At 38.8% G+C, this 25,019-nt stretch overlaps 1 protein-coding gene across 4 annotated transcripts in view; it reads right to left on the reverse strand.

Annotated features, from left to right (window-relative positions):
• Positions 1–25,019, reverse strand: part of FAM160A1 (family with sequence similarity 160 member A1) — an 89,145-nt gene that overhangs the window by 46,481 nt on the left and 17,645 nt on the right. For 2 of the 4 annotated variants that reach the window (XM_037378701.1, XM_037378725.1), the window contains one exon: positions 1,275–1,398. The exons of the other annotated variants lie outside the window; for them this stretch is intronic. The gene's annotated coding sequence lies outside the window, so the exon portion shown is untranslated. The remainder of the gene's footprint in view (positions 1–1,274; positions 1,399–25,019) is intronic. 4 annotated transcript variants of the gene reach the window in all.

A 25,019-nucleotide genomic window follows, 5' to 3' on the forward strand; every position in this document is an offset into this window, starting at 1 on the left:
TGCTGACCCAAGAAAAGCACATTTCCATGGAAAACCAAGTCAATAAAATGTTTGAGACCCACCGACCAAAGCATTTGGTGTTGCACCGTGTGAGACAGGCAGTACAAGCAAAACAAAACTCCGTTTAGGACTTTGTACTTAGAGTATGTTTTCATAAAAAGTTTCAAAGAGAAAGACAACAACCCCAAAGGGCACAGCACACACAACTGAATGACAGCTACCTTCCATTCCTTGATTTATAGGTGAATTGCACATCTCAGCTGCTGTGTCTACAGTAGTAATTTTGTTTTGTCATAATTGAACTGATTTATTGGGGGAAAATAGTTGCTGCCAACCCCCCCATCTCTACTGAGAATTTGTACAAGGTTTATTTCAAAATTCATCACTATCCAAGAGTGGGAGTAAGCAACACATCAGAAAACAGACATTTAACAAAACCTACTTCATGTTCTGGTTATGCTACAGGAAGAAAGAAATCAAAATGATCCATGCAATCTGCAACATGGATTTTGCTTTCCAAGATAATTCTGACATCTACATGACACAAACTTGGCTCCAACATGCTCATAATTTAGGAAAACCATGTGCCTTGAAGTTGTGATGCTGAAGTGAATGGAACTTTTCTTCTTTTAAGTTGTTGGGTTTTTTGAGAAAGGTAGAACAGTGTCTATAGCTAGAAGTCTAAAATAAATTCATAGGAAATTATTAAGTTGCCTATCTAGAAAACCTTCCTGACAGGAAGATGAATGAGACCAGAAAAAGACTAGAAGACTCTCTACTCTGAAGATTTAAAACTATTTTCAGAACACTAGCATAGAGAATAGGAAATACTACCTTCCTGAGAGAAAGTCAGTCTAGAAAAAAGTTATCAATATACCTGTAATTATCATATGTAGATTACAGAAAACAACATTAAGCTATGTATTTTATGGCTATAGCAATAATATGTAAGAGAGTTTTTTAAGTCATTAGTATAATATGTCAAATTACTTATTATAGTAAGCCTAAGATTTCCAAGAATAATATTAAGTCAATACAAACTGTCATTAAAGAAGATGTGTATGCTTTCAGCAGTAATCCACAATAAAATGCAAATACACATATATTCTAAACATTCCACAATTCATGATAAAGAAGCCATAAACATTTTATTTCCAAACTCTTAGATGAATTTGCAGGTTCTAAATGTAGTTCAAGCACAATAATCAGTAGTAAAACACCATTAAGATTATCCTGATTACTTGATCAATAAATCAATAAACCAACCAACCAACCAGTTTCCCTGGAGGATTGTCACCAAGTTTTCACTGAGAAAGAACTTCCACTTTGCAGATGGAATTCCTCTCTCGTCCACATGCACGTTACTTCTCCTTATCTGTCTCTTTCAAATTAAGAAGTCTAGAAAAGGACAGAATATGCCATAAAATCAAAACTGTTAGGTATAGAATGAATATTGTGTAATTGTTAACATAACACTCCAGAAGCTTATTTATTTCTCCTCCCAGGGCTTCATTCACAATACAAAGTTCTTTTTTTTGGGGGGAAGGGATGGGGAGGGGGGAAGGGGGGGTTTATAACTCTGTCTAAATTTAGGTAGTGACCTATCACACAGTAAAACCCTCTTAGACTTCTCAATATGCTCGTTATAGTACATAGACTATAATAATTAACCAGATGGACTTGAATCTGTCATTTATCTTTCTGTACACGGTTAATTGAAACTACTCATTTTGGAGAGAATTACCACCCCAAGACACTTATCCACCAAGTCAACATTATTTCCTATACTCTGAAGTGATAACCTGTTAGCTATGTGATGAACTAGTGAACAAAGAGAATGAGCACAAGCATATTGTTACACAGCTTCAGGACAACTGTTCCATTGCACTGTAGGATGGCAGAAGCCCATCACAAATCAATCCTCAAACCTAGTAAACTTAATGAGCTAATAAAACCTGAAAGGTCATTTTCATATTTCACCTTATGTACTATGTATCACCTGACATTAAGTTGGGGGTTGTGATAAAATGTATTTAGTGGATTGACACTTTTGAATGTAAATGTACTTTCATGGTCTTTTTTTCCTTCTTTTTAAAAAAATAAAAAGAACAGAAAGAACAGAACACTCTGTGAACCAACACTGTTTGCATCAGACATCTGCAATTCAGCTTGGAGAAAGTGCCAGAAGCTAGTGAACTCCCTTTGTCCTACATCATGTTGCAGGCTTGGCAAAGAGAAAAGCACTTGCAAAATCCTTTTTCATTTCCTTTTATGACTATCAGTTGCTAAATTTAGGGGAAACCACTGAATAAACATTACTGTGTAAGATAATACCCACAAATCAGTATAGCACACTGTTCACTGAAGAAAAGGGATGAGGAAGAAGGAAAAAGGCCAAAGAAGCACTCCTTACAAAATCCTATCCTGTCCCTCCAGTTCCCCATTCCCATAATGCACAAAACCCCGGGTATTTGGTCTCATAGGAACTGCATGGAAACACTGCTGTCCCTCTCCCTTTCTATTCACAATCAGAGCAGACAAGCGTAAGCTGAAGATTAATTTTATATTAATTCATGTTGCAATGTCAAGAACCTCAATAAACTAACACTTCCCCCATCTGTGAGCATAGATCCACCCAACTTCTCCTCCTACAGTGACACCCTTATTTGAAAATATTAGTACAGATTTGCAACTTGAGTGGATTTTGACAGGTTATGGTTCTCTATATGTACACTGAATATTTTGCTCTTCATACATATATGGTAGCAAACAGCAAAATCCAAAGTGGATTGTTGGCATTTTTATCTTTAGTGTATAAAAAGCCTAATCAAAGAAAAATCCAAGTTATGTATATTTCCATTTCTGTTTAGTTTCGTTGCATTTTATACGGGTGGTAGATATTTTTCCCTTTAAGCTTCTCCGGCTTTCCTAGGAATAAATTCATTTTTTGTTATGTAAACTGTTAAGTTGTCTGTTATACAGAGTAGAAATTAACTATTAATTATTTATCTCTAATCTATTAACACAAGTCTGCTATACTATGAAAACATGTTACACATTTACATCACCTAGTCTTCTGCAACTGGAAACCGAATGACATTACAGCATCTGCCATTCTTGTGACTACCTTTGCCTCAATAGTAAGACATACGAATGCACTGGTAAAAAAAGAAACACATATAGTCCATACAACACTTGTCTCAGGCACATTGCCAGCAAGCTAAAAAAAAAAAAAAAAAAAAGAAACTGCTAAATAATCAAGGGAACAATTTAAAAAAAGAAAATCCAGGTAATCTGACACTTTCATAACAAATTTGTATGATTTTTTTTCAGTCTTGCCTTTGAACCCTTGGGAAAACGTGAAAGACAGTTGTCTTTCTAGTTGAAGAAGGAATGAAGATAAAGTAGCAACTTTCATGCCCTGGAGGGTAAAAGGAGGTAAATCATATTCATTTATAATACTCCTTTCTGAATTGCAAATGAAGACTATACATCTTACAAAGGGAGCGCTCCGAAAAACACAGAATCTCACAAATGTTGCAGGAGAACAGTATCTACTAAAAGGTGGGGTAAATATTAATAACTAGTAAAAATAAAATTACTATTTAAACTTTGTAAACATTTGGAACGATCAATACCAAAAGCTTAGTAAAAAAGACAGTTGGATGTCAGCTCTAGCAGAAATGCTTCTCGGCACAGATGAAGTCAAACCACAACCTCTCCCATCTAATTCTGAAACACCTAAGGAGACTCCTACAGGTGTGGGAGAGCACAGGTTCCACCCATCAATAGCTTGTTCTTATTCCTGCCTGCACACCTCCAAAAGTGGTGAGTGTCTGTGTACATCTTCAGCAGCCTTGCTGCTTCTGTCCTTCCTCCTGAGGCTGTTGGAGCTGTTGAAGTTACAGTACACCGATAACTTCTTCTTTTTTAGTAGTTGGGGTGTACTCTTAGCTCCCGTGCCTGAAATCCAGTACCTTTCCTCTCCCATTTCCTCTTACTGTTTTCCAATTCACCTTTACAATCTTGCAAATTGGCAATAGACGTGCTATCCAAAATTGGAAACTGAGCCTTATGCAAAGTCACACACGACATACCAGTCCCCACAGCGCTCTAAAGGAGAAGCACAAGCTGGAGGCAGGAACAGTTTAAAGAGGCATGTGAAAGTCTGTATGCACAGGCCTTGAATGTTAGTCAGCTGTAACCACAGTATGTTTGGAAGCAACACCTCCAACTTTATTCCCGAGAACATGGTTCTTCACGCTGAATTACAAATTTACAACTTTTTTTCAACCTCTCAATTAAAAGGGGAAACAGGCTATGAGACTTGGAAAAGATATACCAATTTTTTGGTTTGATGTATCAGTTACGAAAGTACTTTGGTACATGCAAAGCTATTACACCATTTACCAGTTATCCCTCTGCTGAAACAAAAATTACAGTATATCTACTGTCAGCACATATATTGCCATCTCGGTACTCTGTTTTATCTTCATGTCCATCTCTCTCCACGGACAACACTTTACTTGCATTGTAATTCATGCCATGGGCACTCCAATAACAGCTCTGTTTCAGAGTACATTGTCTCTCTGCTAGTCAGGGTTCAGATATCCCTGCGGTTCCCAGGCACGTACTCTGAAGGACATTAACCTCCAGTACTGAGCATCACAGAATGTCTCAGGAGGCTCTTCACTGACTTTATGGGAGAATTTGCACACAATCACCTGTGCTGAAAAACGAACCGAAAATAAATGGTGTTATTAGTAAGTCAGCAGTACAGCAAACATGTATGACTAATGACAAATTAACGAAGCATGGTAGAAAACCTCTCTTCAGGAGTGTCAGGACCAAAGCGCATCCGCCTGCAATTATGCACACCACAACAATCAACCTAATTGGAAAGAACCAGTCCCCAAAGTCACTAACACTTGAAAATTCGAGTCTGCTAGATTCAGCATGTACAGCTGTGGTTGTAGCAATGCCTCTCCATCATCTAACTTGGCAGGACTGGGAGCCAAGATCTGCGGTTTTCTCTGACAAGGGGAAAACCTCAGTTTTCCCTGTGACAGTGTATCTACCAACTCAACCATCAATAAGATCAATGCAAAAAAATAAAACACAGTACTGTGATGGATGACTACTACCATAGTAAACCTACCACCAGAAGCAGCCAATGGGCTCTACGGACCCTCGAGGGCTGTAGCTACTGCTATTAAAATACAGTGCAACAGCAGGTGTCCCATCTCACATCCCTCAGAGCACTACAAAGGGGTTTAAGTATCAACCTAACACAGGATGGTAGGAAAAGAGATTAACCTTGCACCTCTAGCAACCATTTAAACAACAGATTCTCTCATGATACTCTGTTTCAGAGATATCTGAAGTTGCACTAGAAAGAGAAGCAAGATGGAGTTTTGTTGCTTCAGACACCAGAACCAACTGTGTTTACTCACAATCACTGAATCTTACAAACATTTATTGGGAAACCATCAAAGCTTGAAAGTTTCTAGATGGATTGAACAAGTTTCTTTGGACTTAGACAAGACTGTATGAGCAATTTGCTAGGAAAAAGTATTGACTGCACTTCCCAGAAGAATTCCCTCAAACGTGTTAAATTCCCTCTTACTTGCTTTGAATAGCATGCTGGGACACAATCATCATCACAAGCCACAGTGGTAACTACCTACATGCAAGAGTTCAAGCTAGAAGACTTAACATTCTCCAATTCTCTTGCCTTTTACATGAGCATAAAGGAAATCACTCAGCTCCGTTTCTTCCTTAAGATGAGAGCAACAGACTTTTGGAGAGCTCTGATTATTATTAAAGCAGCAAGTTGTCATTATTCAACTGATAGCCTGCCTGTTCTAACTGCCCAGAAAACTCTATGCACCACACTCAGACAACACATTTAGACTTCTGGCCCCCATCAGAAACTCTAACTTGGCAAAAGAGTTCCAAACCCGGGGCCTGCAAGTAATGAATTCTCATCTCACTTTCATTTCTACATTTTGGCATTGTGCAGAGAAGGTAAGACACAGTTGAGGCCCTCTGAATGAAGAAAAAAATATATTAAGTGCTTCAGAACACCAGTGGGAGGTGTACGCAATATATGGCTATTATTAGAGCGCTATTTTGCTTAGCAGATCAGAGGCTATAATCAGCAGATGATGCAGCCATGATTTGCGAAGCACAGCCTTATTAAAGACTAATGAGATAAATGAGTTAAAATTTACATTTTTCCTCCACTGATAAGGTTCATTGGCACACTTAACTCCAACACCATGGTTTGAATATTAAACCCACTTATTAATGTCTAGTAAAGCTAATTATAATGCTGAGTGGCATTAAACTATAATAACTAAACAGCATGTTAGAATCGCATCCTTTAGTATTACTGTAGCACTGAAGTTAAGTGTTCTGCACCTGGAAATAAAACTGTCGAGCTCATGCTGTGAGAAAGCACTAGCCTTCTGCACCTTTTTTCTGACCCTTCTGAAAGCCCAAAGCCATGTTCTAACAGTGCAACAGGCAGGTAAAACATTGCTTGTTACTATGATTTCAATGGTGTCTGTCTGTCTTACTGCAGTAACAGTAAAGATTGACAAGTATTTTTGTATCTACATAATATTACACTACACTTGGCATATACTCTCTAATCCCCAACAGAAAAAGCACTGAGGTACTGACAAAATTAACAAAAGCCTGGAGACCATATTTGGGTTTACTCACCTTTTTCACCATCTTCTGTCAAAACTACATGTTACTATAAAACACCCACCACCATTTACTGAAAAGGATAGTGAAAAAAACAATTTAGGCCTTACACTACCCTCTACATTGTCATGTCACGTCTATGTAACATGAGCACTTAAATGGGCAATGATCATTTTGAAGGATAACCTAAGAGGACAAGAGCAAAAACATTCTTTCCATTTCCATCTTTGCAAGGTATCTAGCCTGTGACAGCAATGGAAAGAAGGCAAGAGGGGATAATTAAGTGTCAGCTACCCACGGACCAGTGTCAGGACTCACACATGCCAGTCCAAAAAGAATTTCCAGTAAGCACAAGCTTAGGGTGCACAGCTCCTCTGGGAGCTCCTCATCCCAACACAAGAGCAGCACCAGCTCTTATTCCATGAGGAGAGCCATGGAAAGTACAAGACTGCACAGCAGCCATTATTACCTTTTCAAAGTAAAATATACAAAAAGAATAATAATAAAAAAAAAAGGGGGGATAAAACCACTGTGGATAAAACAACTCCACTTCTTATTTGTAAAGTAATACTCAAAAGCAAACATTCATTATGCACATAAAAAAGGCACCGCAGAACTACTAGAATTTCTTCTTCTGTGGGGAAAAGCAAAAAGGCATTTACAGTGTCACAATAAAAGAAACTAGCTGAGCAAATCATGTGTGAAGCATTAAATGCAACTACTTTTTCGAATGCACTTTTGTTCCTTTCTATTTATCACCAGATTTAAACATTCTGCTTGTAATACAATCCACTCCACTTTCTTCAGCCCATCTTTAAAATACAGACATGCCATATTTCAGCAGCAGAAGCAAAGGAATGCAGTGGAGCTCAAAAACAGAAGATTCAGTATATGGATTGATGTGAAGCATTCCACTGCATCTCTGGTTGTAGGAATCCATGGGCATACACTGGTATCTGCAAGCCCATGCTGTAGCCAGGCACAAAAAACCAAAACAAACAAACAAAAAAAGCAGCAATCCGCTTCAGTGGTAAATTCTAATGCCACAAAATCACCAAGCCAGATGAGGTCCACCAGACTGCTTCAGCTACTGGCAGCATGACTTATGTCAAAAGAATCCCCTGTGCTTTTCACATGGTTCCTATGGCATGCATCAGGTCCTGAAAGCAAACCGGGAAAGGAGTGTTTGCTGAGTGCTCTGAGGATCCCTCCCAATGGATACTCAGGACTTTGGAAAGCTGAACGATCAAGCCTCTTTCCCTAAGGGAAAATCCTGCCAGCCTGACCCCACAGGAGCTCCTCCCTCTACACAGGTTCTTCCCACAGAGGAGAAAGTGGCTCTGCAGTCTTTTTCTTTCAGTACATCACAGTAGATGTGGCTTTTCCCAAGCCATTTTATGAGTACAGTTTGTTTACTAAGAGAATAATCAGGGAAGCTGCTCCAATTACTCTTTCAACTATGCTAATAGTTGGTAGGTATTCTGAATCTAAATGCTTCGATACATCCCTGCATCTGTAAAACAGATACATCTAAAGCATACTATATTTTTGAAAGAGAGAGAAGCAGCAGCACAGTATTCCCACAGGCAGCCTTGTCAGGAAAAGATGTAAGTGGTAAATAATTAATTTTCCTAGGTTAACTTGAATTTCAGACTAGCATTTGTGAGCAACAGTGCAATGGAAAGGCAACTAAAAACTCTAGTTTGCATTCCTGTCCAGTAAGGAGCTTCACCTTACATGCAAGCACTGACAGCAAAAGTTTTATCATCTCAGCGACAGGAAAAATAAAGAACGCTTATACCACTCCAGCAGACTCCTCAGTGAAATACAAAGAACTTGGAAGTCTGTGCTTGGCTACTACTGTATTTTTTATTACTTTCTTTTTTGACAGTTATGGCCCAGACACAGATAGGTGCTGAGCACTGATGTCAGACTGCAGCACACAAACCCCTCCAGTATCATCTACCCTACAAATAATTAAAGACATCGTTCACTGCTTACTGTGCTTTTCACTCCTGCATAACAGGTGTTCGGCAGGAGGGTTGGGGACAATTCTAAATATGGCAGGGGGGAAGCACATTCCAGCGAAATCTTCTTTTCAGCATTGGTCTTAAGTTTAGCAGTTTGACAAGTAAAGGTTCAAAACAGTACATAAAATGTTAACAAGTAGTACTGGCGTACATTCAGTATTGGTGATTTGAAGTGACTGAAGTTTTATATAGACTATCAACTGATGAATTGTGATGCCATATCATACTTAGAAAAGGTGAATGATCCAATTCTTTTACCACTTTATTTGTTGCCTCAAAAGTGCTGGCAGATCATAACAGACAAAAAATAGTTCATACAATCAGAAATAATCTGGCCTTTGAGACAAGACTTTGCAGAATGTAGTTCCTTTTCTCTGGAAACCATCCACAAAAATGGACTAGAATCTACATCTATGTAAACATTTAAGAAACAAACTTCATTAACATATTGCTTATGCATTAATTTTCTGACAAATTAGAGTTTTCTTAAGTAATTCTATGCCTGGTGGTAACAGAAGAGCCTCTCATGCTTACTTTTATTTTCAAGCCATAGAACTAGATCTAATACTCCGGGAATTTTTCTTCCAAGTCTGATTTTATTTCTTGTGTTTCTAGAACTGCCTTGACACTGTGACCAACAGCAAAGTTGATGGACCTCGAGATCCTGTTTCCTTTCATTTCAGTCAGCTGAATTTTTGGAGGATCAGAATACAGTTATACATTTCTTTATAATAGAGCTGTATTACAAGCATGATAAAGAAATGGGAGAAATGTTCTGCTCTGTTCACTACAATCAATAGATTACGTAGCTCAGTCAGAAAGCAGAAGGAATTATGAAAAAGAAAAGTAATCTTTAAACTATCAATATTTCCAGAACAACTTTTCTTTCAGATACGCAGATTCCCACTTCTCAGACATAGCTAATAATGTCAGAAGCCCTAAGATTCATATGGTCAGAATGACTAATATTTACATTAAGCAAATGTATTGCCATAGTAACACAGACACCACAGAGCTATCTACCTGCCACAGCTCACTAAATTATTTAGCATGCCAATACTACAGTGACATTGTGTAAATGATCACATTCATTAAGAGCAGAGTATGTGCCGAAAAACTGATTGTTAGACAGCTATATTTATTGCCATGAAAAAAACCAACAGCATCAGTATTAAAAAAAAAAAAAAAAAAAAAAAAAGCAAAGCAGCATAGAGGAAGGCTACAGCCTGTAGTAGAACAACACACTTTGAAAAGTTGCATTAAAAAGAAACCATGTCCACATCCCCACACCTGTGGAAAGCAGCACAAACTACAATCCCACTTATGGGACATCAGGCTGACCCGCCGCGGCTAAAACAGAGATACTAACTACTGCCTGCATTACATTTTTGGGATCATTTAATATGCATCTTACGTTCCCAAGACAGTATTCTACACTGTGGGATTATAAGAACTAGTGCACATGAAATAACTATGTTTTATTCAGAAGTAACTATGACACCCTCTCCGAAATCCATAGTTCTTCAATACTGACTGTTCTTCAACAGTCAACGTATTTACAGTTAGAAGAGAGGTGCAATATTCTGGGCAATGGCCTGCCACATCCTCCAAGTGGTAGATGATGGCAGGTATCTGAGTGGTTTGTGTAAATCACCATTCTCAATCTGAAATAAAGCAGTTTGGACACCTCAAGCACTTCCTGCACTATGGCTATTTTCCCCTCATCGTGTGGAATAGAAGAAACAATGACAGGCCAAGAAAACAAAGGGACAGCTCAGGTCAGCTCTTGCAACCAGATGGATTTCTTCCTAATTTTTGGCAGCTGTAGCCCCTTCTTTTGTTGGGCACAAATCATGTTTTTTCACGTCTCTCTTTGAACTCAAAAGAGCCAAGAGGAAACTGAAGAGTCATAGCACAAAGATCCAGGCACAAAACTAACCCAGCCCAGCTCTAACCAACTCCTGTTCTCTCTGATCTTCTTAGTTCTTCATAGGCTCAATATACAGAATTTCAATGCAAGCCAAAGTTTGAAAAAATTTCTTCTATTAAATTTTTATGCAAAGTAAGTCTTTCTACTTACACCTGCTCCATGCTTATGGTTATATTATTATTCACTTCCGTGGAAATGCCACCAATTCTTACGTACAGACATTTTTATAGTACAGGCAATAATCAAACCCAACCTCAAAACATTAGACAGACTCAAGTCGAATTTGATCTTGAGAGACAAGCTTTTCAAACTATTGAAGTGTTTGGGCCATGCTGTTCTCCAGAGAGATTAATGCTTGAATAACAAGAGTCTGCTTTTCTTCAGCAAGTTATTTTAATTAAGAATTAATCAAGAACTGACCTGATCCTCCACAAAAGAACATCAGTAAAGTATGGAGAACAGCACCATGGTGTGAAAGCAGTTTTAGAAAGCAGCCTCATGGAACCTATTGATAAAAATCGAGATTACTTTCCACTCTCTACTAAGTATTTTAGATCCTCAAAATATATTCCATACTGTAAGGCAATAGGACATGCATTATTTATTATTTTTAACTCATTCAAACAATGAGTGACATTGCATACCTCACTGTCACATGAATGAAATCCTCCCTAAATGCTCCATCTGCATAGTCTCACTTTCCCTCCATTCACCAGCTGAATCTTATTTATGAGATAACACAAAGGTACTCAAACCAAAGTAATACTAAGACTTCCTCTTTATCAGATAGAGGATTCAAAAAAACCCACCACCACAAAACCCCACAAATTTTTCAGTCCATTATCTTTAGATGACGACACTAATTAAAATCATTATTTTGAAACATGCTGTTGACAATCAGCTTCACTCTGCTTGTCACCTCAAAGATCCTCTCTCCTACTGGAATCTGCCATTGGAAACACTTCCAAAAATACACGTTTTTGTTTTCAGTACACAATATATACAATTCATGCAGTTATTTAGTGACTTCTTGTATCCAAGGAGGAGATAGAACTGTAGCTAGTGGCATATCTTATTGGACCAATCTGTGCTTACATTTTCCCCGACATTCTGACAATTCTTACAGCTGAGAACATAAGATTTGGCACTTTGAATTAACTAAAGCATCTCCCAATGCTAAATAGAACATCAGTATTACTATTACTAGTAATTTCAGCCAAGCTTTGTGCTATCCCAGATTTATTGTAGGAGCTTAACTTGCAAGATTGCCATAATCAGACAAGAGGTATCGAGGAAGTTGAACTATTTGAAGTAAGAGAAACTAAAAATAAAAGAAAAATTGGGGGGGGGGGGGCGGGCAGCGGGGGAAGCATGAGCTGGCAGTTCTGTACTGTGGAAACAATGCAGGAATTGGGTATTGTTACCTCTGTGTTCTGTTCTTTCCTCTGAAGCAGTACTATAGAAATGTAATGTCAGATCAAAACGGAGTTCTGAAAGCTATCTACGGTACAACTACAGAAAGGCAAAAGCATCCATAAAAAGCAATACTTCACCATGACCATACAGGCAACTTCCCAATATTCAGACTAGAGAGGAGTGCCTCAAATACTGGTACTGGAGAGCAGAGACGTGGTGAGGAATGCCAAAAAAAGTTCACTGCTTACAGAAGTCAGGTCATCATCCAAAGTATTTAGGTAGCAAACCTCTTACATGGAGTCTCCACTCAGTATCGCACTTGAGATCATGAGTTTAACGGCATGTCAGCTAGAGAAATGTCTTAGTCTGTGAAAGATGAATACTGCTGATTGGACTGTTGAAATATAAATTGATCAGATGAGAAGCAACTGACTAGTAGACTAATTAGCAGCAAGGAATAGAATTATGCAAAGCCTCCAAATCCCAGGCAGAGGTATCAATGACATTTACACGCTACAAACCACATTGCTGATAAAGCGCAAACTGGGAATAGGAAGTCAACTTCAAGTATTCAGCATCTTAAAGCACATTTGTAATGGAGCCAGTGGGGATATCTGCTCAATTCATTGGAATAATTTTAAAAGTGCACTACTAATACTTGAAATGTTTCTATGACAATTGAGCACCCTGCTAAAGTGGCTGAGATAAGCCTTTGACAATTCTAGATAAGAAACACCAAGCAATTAAGAGAGGTATCCAAACACTAACCTTAAATTCCACTTTGGTTGAATTTTCTCCTGCAACTTCTACCTTTCAAGTTTATAACTGAAAGAACTAGAAAAGTCAGTCCTGCTACATAAATCACAATTAATTCTAAACACAAAACCGGTATTTTGTTTTCAAGCCAACAAACAGTAGGTGAGCCCAAAAAGTAGGTGAACCCAAAAAGTAACAACAGTCCACAGCAATACTGGCTTAATTTCATTAGATTTGGCTCAGCAGCACTACTACTGGATCCAAACTGTCTCCTGCAGAACAATTCAAGTAGGAGCAACGCAAAACACCTTGCTCCAACAGGAGTGCAACAACTCCAACATCTATATCAGATGTGCTACCATTCCCAAACGAAGTTCACATTTTTGCATGGTGCTGTATTATGCTATAACAAATCTTCTCAAAATCTTATATTAAGCAAGGTTCACATAATATCAGCTTACATACAGCAGAATGAGAACTAATAATGACTGCAGATGAAGCTGAGCTGACTTCAGGTAGAACAGATGCCTCAGTGCTGAGCCTTCCAGTACTTCCCATTCCAAGAAATCATGTCCAAGATTGCTCTGCATAGCAACCGTTTATTAATTTTGGGTTTGTGTCAGGCAAAACTGGTTGCAGCATTACCAGAGACACGCTGACTCTGGAAACATTAAAGCCAGATTTTCTGTAGTGCTGTGGCACGCCATGCCATCTCCAACATATCTGGAACTATTTTTGGATCTACAGCATGGTTAGTCGACAGTCCAGATAATCTGGTGACATATAATGGTGAGTTGACATTACACATGTATGGTCAATATGGATTTAAAAATCTTTGCACAGTATAAACTATGAAATTATCTAAGCAGGCATAAAGCATACTGCACGATTAGCAAGATTTCCTTCAGGCTTTCCCAGTGATCAAATGTAACTACTGCAAGAACTCTGTTAAGCAGTACACAGAACAGCAGGTTCAGAAGAAAAGCAAAGTATGAAATTTCAGTACTGCTTACCTTAAAAACATGACTTTACAGAAAAATTATTTTAATTGTATAACAGATGATTCAAATCAGAGTATTTTTTTTACTCTCTATATACCCAGTATCTGACCCGCTATAAATATTTGCGCATCCAGGCTGTAAATAGATCTATCATGCACATCCACAGGTTAATTAAGCTGGATAGCTAAAAAGTCATATGTGTACCCAATTTTAATTTCTGGATGACCAAACATGTTCTGTGTCAGTAAGGCCAATTTAAGCCTGCAGTGCATTTACTGGGTAGTCCTCTACTACAGTTCATGCATGCATGTGCACATGTGCTAACTACAGCACGTTTGGATAGCTCAGAAAGTATCCAGAGAATAAGAACAAAAAGGCAAGACACAGCATTTCTCTGTCTCAGTTAAATTTAAAAGTCAGACTAAAGCAGGTACAGGAACTGAATGGCAGCTCTACTGCAGTTCCACATATAAAGGTTAACAAGCAGCAAGTAGGCTAGCTGACAAGGACATAATTGGCATTAAAGGCAACAGCAGCACAACCAATTTCCAGTGCTACATTCAGTATCTCATGGGTGTTTTGTTAACACTGAAGTATCAATGACTACATAAATAGAATATCTTACAATGTTTTTAGTTTTAACATATGCAAGGATTCTGTGGTGTGTTTTGTTACTTTCTCATACGTTATTCTGATAGGAGCCTTGGTCTCAGTGTGATGTGCCCTGTTCAGTTTAACGGCAACTTGGCTCCCCTTTCTTACAGCAGAATAGAAAGACTATAAAAGGTTCATTTTTTATTATTATTTGTTACTACTGCCCTTCTTCCCAGGTTCCCCCTTCCAACCCCATTTTTCAAGGGACACACTCTAACATTAACTGCTTTGAAGCTCCACAACCTGACAAGCCAACAAAGAAAAAGCAACCACATGCTCACCAAACTGATGTAGAACCTCCATGCTTGAAGAAATGAATGAGTTTAAATGCCTTGCTGGACCAAGGCCAACTCAGCACTCGGCAGGACTAAGCCCCAAAAGAGCAAGAAGTCTGGAAAAGAAGAATCAAATCCAGGCCTTCCATATGTGCATTGGGTTTGCCTGGCAAGGTTTTGCTAGCCGGGGTGGGGGGAGGGGGGGGCAGGCTACAGGGGTGGCTCTAGGAGAAGCTGCTAGAAGGTTCCCCCATGTCCGATGGTGCCAATGCCAGCCAGCTCCAAAATGGACCCACCACTGGCCAAGGTGGATCCCATCGGTCACAGTGGCACTATGTCTCCCTGTCAACGTATTTAAGAAGGGGCTGGGGGGGAACCCTGCACAACAAATTGCAGCCAAAGAGAGAAGGGAGAACATGTGAGAGGAACAACTCTGCAGACACTAAGGTCAGTGAGGAAGGAGGGGCAGGGGCTGCTCCAGGTGCCAGGGCAGACATTCCCCTGCAGCCCATAGTGAAGCCCACAGTGAGGCAGGCTGTGCCCCCAAAGACATCTGCTGCAGCAGATTCCCCACTGCAGCCCGTGGAGGTTAATGGCGGAGCAGATCCCCACCTGCAGCCCGTGGAGGAACCCACGCCAGAGCAGGTGGGTGCCTGAAGGAGGCTGTGACCTCGTGGGGGAAGTCTGTGCTACAGCAAGCCCCTGGCAGGGCCTGTGGCCCCACAGACAGAGGAGCCTGCCCTGAAGCAGGTTTGCTGGCAGGACTCGGGACCCCACCAGGGACCCACGCTAGAGCAGTCTGTTCCTGAAGGGCTGCACCCTGCGGGAGGACCCACGCTGGAACAGTTCATGACGAACTGCAGCCCATGAGAGGGACCCATGTTGGACAACTTCATGGAGGACTGTCTCCCATGGGAGGGACTCCCACGCTGGAGCAGGGGAAAAGCGTGAGGAGCCTCCCCCTGAGGAGGAAGGAGCAGCAGAGAGAGCGTGCCACGAACTGACTGCAACCCCCATTCCCCTGTGCACTTGCAGGGAGGAGGTAGAGAAAATCGGGAATACAATTAGGCCCAGAAAGAAGGGGGGGTGGGGGGAAGGTGTTTTTAAGATTTGGTTTTATTTTGCATTACCCCACTCTGATTTGATTGGTAATAAATTAAACTAATTTCCCCAAGTCAGTCTCTTTTGTCCATGATTAGCAATTGCTGAGGGATCTCTCCCTGCCCTTACCTCAACCCACGAGCCTTTTGTTGTATTTTCTCTCCCCTGTCCAGCTGAGGACATGAGTGACAGAGCAGCTTTGGTGGGCACCTGGCATCCAGCCAGGGTCAAGCCATCACAGTATGGTATAAAGGAGCGTTAACTGTGCAGAGAAAAAGGACAGATGCAGATAGGCAAGGGCCACTTAGACTGGAGTCTGTCATGTCTCCCTCCAGTTCCAGTATCATTCTTACAGAGCAGCATTTGGTTTATCAGAACAGAGTAAGGGGGCGGGGAGATGGAAATAGCAGAACTGAAGGGAGCAGAACTGAAGGAAACAAAACTGAGCTCTTCTTTTTTTCCCCAGACAAAAAGGAATAAGAAGAAATAAAGAAAAACAGAAATGGAAGTTAAAAGATACATTTATATGATTTGCATTGATTAAAATACTAATCGGCCTCTTCTGTACTGTACAGCAGTGTTAAAACCCTAACACCACCCATGCACATACGTACCAATACATACATATACAAGCCAGTACATGTTGCTGTTAAGAATCAAGCTGCTGAGTACCTAATAGAGAGGCAGATTTACCAAACAGGTCTTTCTAAATTCATGTTCAAACCCCACAAGTGCCATACCTAAAGCATACGAAGCCCTTGATATCTACACCTTGAACATAAAAATGACAGTTTCAGATGCAGATATCTTGCTATTAAAAAATACCGAACAATTACATATGCATTAAATAAACCTTAAGCCATTTATTTCCTTGATTCTTTAGATGCCAAAACATTAAAAAAAACCCAACGCAGAATAAAAAACAAACAAGAAAAAACCCAGACATGGGGCCACCTTACTATGCATTATTAAAATGCCAGGCACAGTAGGTTGTTAATTTTTCACTTGAAGTAACTGCATAACTTGGTTGGGGAATTATTCAATTCTAAAACCTCTGTAGCCATTTCATTTCACCTTTCATTTTCCATCATCCACAAGTCAGAATTATATACATAGTTTATTGAAAAGTGCACAAGTCCTTGAATCTCAGATACAGATGGGATGCGCTGTGATTTTTGTTACCATAACATATAAAGAACAAAATAAAAAGAAAAAAAAGAAATACACAGTGATGTTAATATAAGCACAGCAAGTCAGAGGTTATATTTCTCATATTGAAACAAGATTTCTGCTGTCTATATGCCCAAGATATATTTTCAATCTTTTTATCATGTCTCCATGCTATGCATCATGAAGATAGATGGTGATAGATCAATGGCAATAGAATGGTGATAGATTAAAAATAGTGACACTCCAAAGTACTCTTTAAAGCTTCTTGTACTCTTAGTATAAACTAACTGTATGAGCAAGAAAATAATTATCTACATGTCAACAGAAAAACACAGCACATCCCCAGGAACAGATTATTCTTCTGTGAACACCCTCCCACTATTAACTATGTAGGGGTCAGGGTCGGGGAAGGATGCAGAGTCAAACTTGTGGTAAATGAAAAATTTAACCACAACAGATATGTGTTTACCTAACCACCATTCTCCTGACTCACAAAAGAGGCCTTTCAAAACCTCTGTAACTGATGCTTGCTTAAACAGTCTAGGATATGTGAAATGTGCATACTGATCTTTAGGGAGGGGGTGATGGGGAGATCACAGATTGGGCTACTCTGTATAAAATGCTAAACATCCACCTGACCAACAATTTGGAGGCACAGAAGTTGTCACCTGCACAAATAATATCCTATCTTTGCACTCTGCTCAGGCTGTGAGCATGCTGACAGAAAGGAAAATTGCAGCATCATCTCACCCCAACATAGTTAAGTGGGAATCCCACTCACAGATCAGTTGTTCCAGCTACTCCCCCATAGATAATTTTAAGTCTATTATTTTACATCGTGCCTCATGAGATACTCACTGTTTTTGTAAGCTACTACAATACTCTTTATTAGGAGGCTCAAGAGAAAGAGTATACCATATAGTTTTTTTTTAAAAAAAAAAAAAAAAAAAAAAGATGTAAATGAAACATTACACTATCCGTAAGTGCTGTAGTTTGATAGGAGAAGGGGTTTAGGGGGCTGTGTCCTCTTCCAGAAGTATCCAGCACTGGGCTCGTCTCAGTTAGATTCAAAGGCAATATTGTTTCAAGAACGTTTAAGGACTTTTTTGGAAGCTAATGGCAATGTGGTAAAGGAAACACACTGACAGAGCATGTACAAGCTCAGCTGTCTTATTACTAGTAACATGCTAGTCAATACATTCTGGAAGAAGAAGAACACATGCTTTTAAAAAAAATGTTGAACAGATACACTTACATGACCTCCCCAGTTTGCACTTTAGAAGACACAGACAGACAATATACTGCCCTATATCAGTTCAGGTGATTTTCTGGAGTACATGTTTGTAAGATAATAACGAATAACGCAGAAAACAAATAAAAAAAATCCATTATAAGAGAAAAACCAAAGCAATCATAAATGAGCATTGGTAACTCTGCTCCGGGTCTGCTGGGTTATTTTTTTGTTTGGCTTCCCCTCCCTTCCAGTTTCAGGAAAAGTGAGAAGTTCTGAACAGTCACTCATGATACTGATTCATGATTCAGCTGCTGCTGTGCCTTTCAGAAATGCCAGACCAGTTTTTCTCGTTTCTTTTACGAAAGCAATGCAATGGGACAATAGCTTCATCTCCCAAATTAACCATTGTTGGGCACCCAGCTCTAGGCAATTGGCTTACTCTGTGCAAGCACTTTATTATTATCCTCCTACTTGTTTATATTTCTCAAAATGCAGCATATTATTCTCTTTAACTGTAGTTGCTTCCCACCTGTTCATTCATCTTTGTTTGTCTCACTGGATTTCTTCAGTTGTGTCTCATTAAACAGTCTGAATTTTTCTTTCCAGCTGCATGCTACATTGACTTTCAGTAAAATTAACATAGCTTTACACCAATGAAAGGAAAACAGAATCCAGTCCCACAGTTTTAAGATTTAAGAGACAATAAAGCTTTGCAAGGCTATGAATTTTAATACTCAAAGATTAGCAATTCATCTTAATCTCAGTTCTAAGCTTCTAGGACAAAACAGTTTAGAGAGATCCTGACAGGGTTTTTACTAAATGTATAGCTCCAGAAGATTAGGTAAGCCAGAAGAACAGTTCATAGTTCTCAACAGAACAAAGTCCTATCCCTTGCCCCACACCCCTAGCACATTTATTTTGTACTCCTTGTTCAGTTCACAAAGCAAGTCAGTTTAACAACAGGTCTAATAAGAGTCAAAGCAGAAGGGAGTAAGACTGCATCACTGTAAGCTGGGAACAGGAGAAGCCAAGGGTGGGGGGGCAGGGCTGTGCAGCTTCCACCTTTGACAGAGACTATATCAGCTCTGCTGCTCCCCAATTTTTATCACCATAGCTGCATATTTACAGCCAGCACAGCAAGTCAGATTCTGAAGGTTTACAGCCAGTAATTGATATGTCAGTTCTGAAATGATGTTACAAGAATTCAAATTTATTAGCAGTAAACATGTCCGTGTCCAAAATGTCAGGAGACACTGGCTCCCTGGTCTCACCTTACTCCAAACTGACCAAATGCAAGAGAAATATTCCCTGGCCTGACAGCCACTGTGCCTCTGGTAAGGGACACAAACTGATAAAGGAAATGTATGGAAACATAACACAAAACGCTAGCAGAAATGGACATAAAAATCATTAGACATACTGAACATGCACAGAAATTAATCTCTTTTTTCAAATAAATTAATCAAAATTCCTTATTTTCTTAAAATAAACTTTTCACATACTTTTGTCCTCTGGAACTGGAAGAATTCTGGTTTCTCAAAGATAGCCTTCCTGTTTTATTTCTCCACAATTAAACCTCCAACTCCACATTTGGCCAATGGCCATTCCAAGCTGAACATGACCCTTGGAGGCCAGCAGGTTCTCTTGCATTTTACCCATCCCAGCAACTAACAGTTGGACTGTGTCTCTCCCTAGCTATCCACCAAGTAATAGAGGATACAGCAACTTCCTTATCTGTTCTATCCCACCCTCAAAGATCCTTGGTATGAAATTCCAAAATGCATATACCATGACTCCAGTAAAAAGACTTTAGTTCCCATCTTAAAACACACTTTGCTGTGCAGCTGACAGTTTTGAAAGGGAAACCAGACTGATAATGTTACAGCCTTAAAATAAGGGGAAGAAGAGGAGAAGCAGGTAAGTGAGATGTTGCCCTCAGGCATAATACTTTTTTGAACTGCTCCTGGGATGACACCTACCCTTACTTCTTTAATCACAGCAAAATAAATCTTCCGTCTTGCCATTCATGAATAGCAAAACTTTATGCTGAAGTTTCTAAGCTGTTTTCAGAAGAAAAGTATTTCACTTACTATGAGTTTTTGAAGTTTTTGCCTCATGTCATGACCTTCACAGGGAATAGAACTGAAAGACTGCCTTAGTTAAGTCCCCCTCATCTGCCGTCATAATTTATAATCCTTCATAAATTGATCAAGCTCCAGATTTTTAATGTTCTCTTGCATTCACTGAAGACACTATGACATTTCCAAAGCAGCGAAATATCAGTCCATGCATTTTTATCCAGTATCATATTGTAGTCTACTTACTCACTAGAATCACCCATAGAATCAGATAACTCAGAGGTTTATGAGTCTGTTTTTTAAATGAGGAGATAAGTTATTAGATCTTTAAAGACTGTATTGTAAGATAAATTTTAAAGTTACCGAATACACACGTAAAAGCTTCATTACCACAGCGTCTTCAAAAGATTCATTTTTTCAGTTGCAGCTGGTTGCTCAAGGGTATACCTAAACAATTATTTCATGATGCTAAAATTAAAGCTCCTCTCCAGCACATCCTACAATAATAATACTCTGCTGGTGGTTTGTGGAAAGTGTATTTTGCATAGGCCACTTGAGAAGCTACATTTTACAGATCAGCAATGTGTCTTCAGCACACAGGGAGAACAAACACTCAACGCAAGCAAAGCTCATTAGGACTTAAAAACAACCAGCAAAACTAGGAATGATTAAATATCAACATCTTGAGACAGAGCTGGGGAGTTGTGATTTATTTGTTTTAACAATGTTGTTATACGTCTTCTTAGTATAACTGGGTAGCCATTAAGTGTGAAAAACAGCTATGAAGTCACAGAAATGCTGTTGAAGAAAATCAATGTTAAGCACTACCTCCTTTTCTAGTATCCCTTTTTATACATAAAGCATCCCAAACAGCTTCAGAAAGCAATCAGATTCTAATTGTACAGTGATTAAACTGACAAACACCAACTGTTCTGCATTGAAACAAAATATGTATACATTTCTTGCACTTTAAGTTCCGATATCGGTAAAGTACATCCCAGAGTAGTACCAATGAAATCAATTACAGTAATTTTACCTAGGAGAACACAGAGTTTGGGTCAACATTTCAACATTGTTTCAGGTTAGCCTCCTTCTGCAGTAGGGTAGTCATCAAAGATTTCCCCATTAGCAAAAGATTTAACCAAAAAGCCTCTGTGCCACAGCAAGAATTCAGTGAAACTTTTCCCTTCCTCTTGAATATGATGTCCCTACTAGAAGATAAGCAAAAACCCCAGTGTGTTTCATAATGCAGTTTCTGAGCAAACTTCAAAAATAAAGCTTCAGAACCTGGGACTGAAGAGCTTTGTAATACATGGAAGTGGCCTACAACCAAACAGCCCGTGTATGAGAGACACTGTTGCTCTTTACTGGTAGGAAGATGAACCTTTCGAACTGAATGGACATCAAAAGAGTATTATAATAAACGATTTTGCAAAGTACATGCTAGTTCCAGCAACCAGTGCCCTTCAGGAATGTATCATATTTATCTAATCACTTCCACCTTCTCTTGGTTAAAGTTAAGTCACAGTTCATTTTAGTTAAAAAGTCACAGAAATAGGATGAAACAAGTATTCTGCTTAGCTTGCATTTTGTAAACTTGAGCATGCATGTGGCAATGGAATCAATTAATTTGCTACCCAGTCTATTTCTTCACTTTGAACCTCAAGCACTGCCAGCAAATCTCATTAATCTAATCTCAGTAGTAAAAAAAGTTTCTCCAAAATTCCTTCTGAATAATGTTATACTTGCAGTGTCCAAATCTTTGTTTCAAAAGACTTACAACAAAAATAACAATGTAAATTTCACAATATTCAACGTAATGTGAAACTAAGGCCACAAACACTGCTTTAAAAAGCCCAACAGTACCCTTGAATTAGGTGACAAATTACTTCTTCATTAATCCAATTCTATTTCTAGCTAACCAGAGTGTTAAAAATTTCTCCAGAATCCAGGGAGATAAATGACAATGGACATTTATAGCCTTGAAACATACGCTAAAGCAGAGACACAGCCTTTAAAAAAATTAAAAGGAGTATATGATACATGATTTAAACACCTACAGCTTTGATCCTGCATTACCTTTTCCCATCTTTGTTCCTGCACAAGTGTTAATTTGTGACAAATTATGGAACGAACTCATTGTTACAGACCACAGCAGGCACCAAAAGTATACACGGTTTTTAAAAGCAATTAGTCAAATTCATGAAAGAAAAAAGGACACTGAAGTTACAGAAAAGAAAGACTATTAAATAAACCCATGGACTGCACATGGCCAGAGATACTGCCATACGCTTGGACTATGTACATATCGCACCCTATGCAGCTGTCACTGGACGACGCCACTGCGCTGAGTTGATCTTTGACTTCAGCCAGTACAGATGCTCTTAAGCTCTTATTTCAGGCATAGGTGTCAGGGCAGCTGGTGGGATGCAACCCAAATCCAACCAACAGGAAAACGTGCTGAATTGCACACAAGACTCTTTCTGGTTTTAAATCAAAACAGCATTTCTGAGACACAGCCATGGGGAACCCCAGGTTCTGTGCTTGGGCAGCACAGCTGCCACCAGGCTCCTGCTCCCTTCCCTCAAGGGCCATAAACCCATCAACTCCTGTTGTAAGGACAATTCAACTTGAAAACACTCACCAATCCCCACTGCTTCATATATAACAAATACATCAAATACAGTTGTCTCCATTGCTTGCCTGATTACAAGAGGTTTGTCTGACAACAGCTACAAAAAAGTTTCTCTGGTGTTCTTTTCAGCCCAACAGATTCTAGGACTGAAGAAACAAAACCAAAATCTAATGAACAAATTGGCATTTAGCTTTCAAATTCAGTTCTTGCATGCCTATATATTAACAGTATATCCTACTCCTCTCTTTAATTTATTCCAAGTTTATATTTTGAAATAATAATGCACACTTCAAAACAAACGAGTCCACAGTTGAAAAAATGAGGTTAGCTTTACCTGAAAACTCTCTTTGTTTTCAAAAAATGTTGGGATGTAAAAAACAATGATACACAGGAAAAAATCCTGTCAACTGAAAATCTGATCCTTACAGATTTTCTTCTGCAGTTTCGCTTTGCATTAGCGTGACTGTTTCCTTATAAGTTTGCTGCCATCACAATGGTGGTTTTTTCCTCCAAAATAGAAACACTATGTTGATAATACTTACTTTTATTACGAAAAACAATCACTTTTCTTGTTTGCTTTTGGAGTTTTTTTTAAGGCTATCATAAAATCTCTTAATTTCTAACACTGAACTTACCAAATATCCTTTATTCAGAATGGTGACAAATTCCCTTAGGTTTCATAGGGCTTCTATCAAGCACGATTTAGACTAATTTAGTACTAAGGTAAAGCCAATTCTGGAGAGATACTCACTTACTTTTTTTATTTCAAGGGGACCAAAGTTGAGAAAAACAACTTTCACTATTATCAGAAAACTAGCCTTACTTTTCCATTTCATCACACCAGTGGCCTCTCCTACCTACCATTACACACTGCCAACTTCCCTGTACTATGCTTAATTTTTCAGGGCAAAATATTTACTTATCTAATTAGACTCAAGACACAAACAACAACAAATAAGTCAAGATGGTTGGACAAAACACTCTTTATAACATACCCTGAAACTCTGCAATGAATAGGTCATGTTATCCAATATATACGCAAGTTTTTTTCCTTGTTTGTCCTGAGCTGAGAAAGAGCAAGTGTTTTATACATTACTAAAGCAACGTATACATCTTCATACTTCTCTGAACCACCAGGCAGATGTGTCCTTCATAGACCTCTCCCTCACCATCACAGCAAGAGCAAATTCATACGATAGTATATAGCGATGAAAGATCAGAAACAACTATTTAAATTATTTGTAGAACATCACTGGCTCCTAAAGAAGGCCACGCCAGGTAGCATGCAACTGGCCCAAGGAATCCTATGAAAGAGTAAAACCTAAATCATGTAATAGCTCTTTTCTATTAATATCAACATTTTTGTGAAGATCAAGGGAGTTTAAAAGTTACCTACATCAGTAAAACAGGATCTTCCTCTGTAATACTCATTTTGGATAACTGATAGTAACCAAGTTGCTACTGGCTTGCTCCTAAGATCAAACTCATTGCTGAATAAAAAAGACACTTCCCTCCCCACAAGTCTGAGTTTCTACAATTTCTTTTTTTTTTTTTTTAATCAGAACAAACTCAAAATTCTACAAATCTTTTACCAGAAAAGAAGAATAAAAAAAATAATTCAAACCACTCCCAAAAAAACACACACAGGAAGAATACAGATAAAAGGAAGCATGACCCCAAGATCCCACATACAAACCAAATAACTTAACAAAAGGGCTTTTATCCATTTTGTGTCTTTTTTCATTCTGAAATTCCAACCTGAATCTAGTAAAGCTTTCCTTAGAAAAATTTAATTGAAAACAAAAATATATGGGATTATACTTATTTCAAATACATTAATATTTTCTGATAACACTATCAACTCTAGTCCCAACTGGTATTAATGCCTTAATCACAGATAAAATTAATACACTTAAACTGGATACTCAAGCTCTTGCATTAAGAAATTAGAAATTCTTTTCATTAACACTGTTAGCTAAACTAAGGGGAACTCAAACATACTAGTATAATTGACAACTTGAAGTA

Source organism: Falco rusticolus, chromosome 1, assembly GCF_015220075.1.
Source record: "Falco rusticolus isolate bFalRus1 chromosome 1, bFalRus1.pri, whole genome shotgun sequence".
NCBI classification, from domain to species: domain Eukaryota; kingdom Metazoa; phylum Chordata; class Aves; order Falconiformes; family Falconidae; genus Falco; species Falco rusticolus.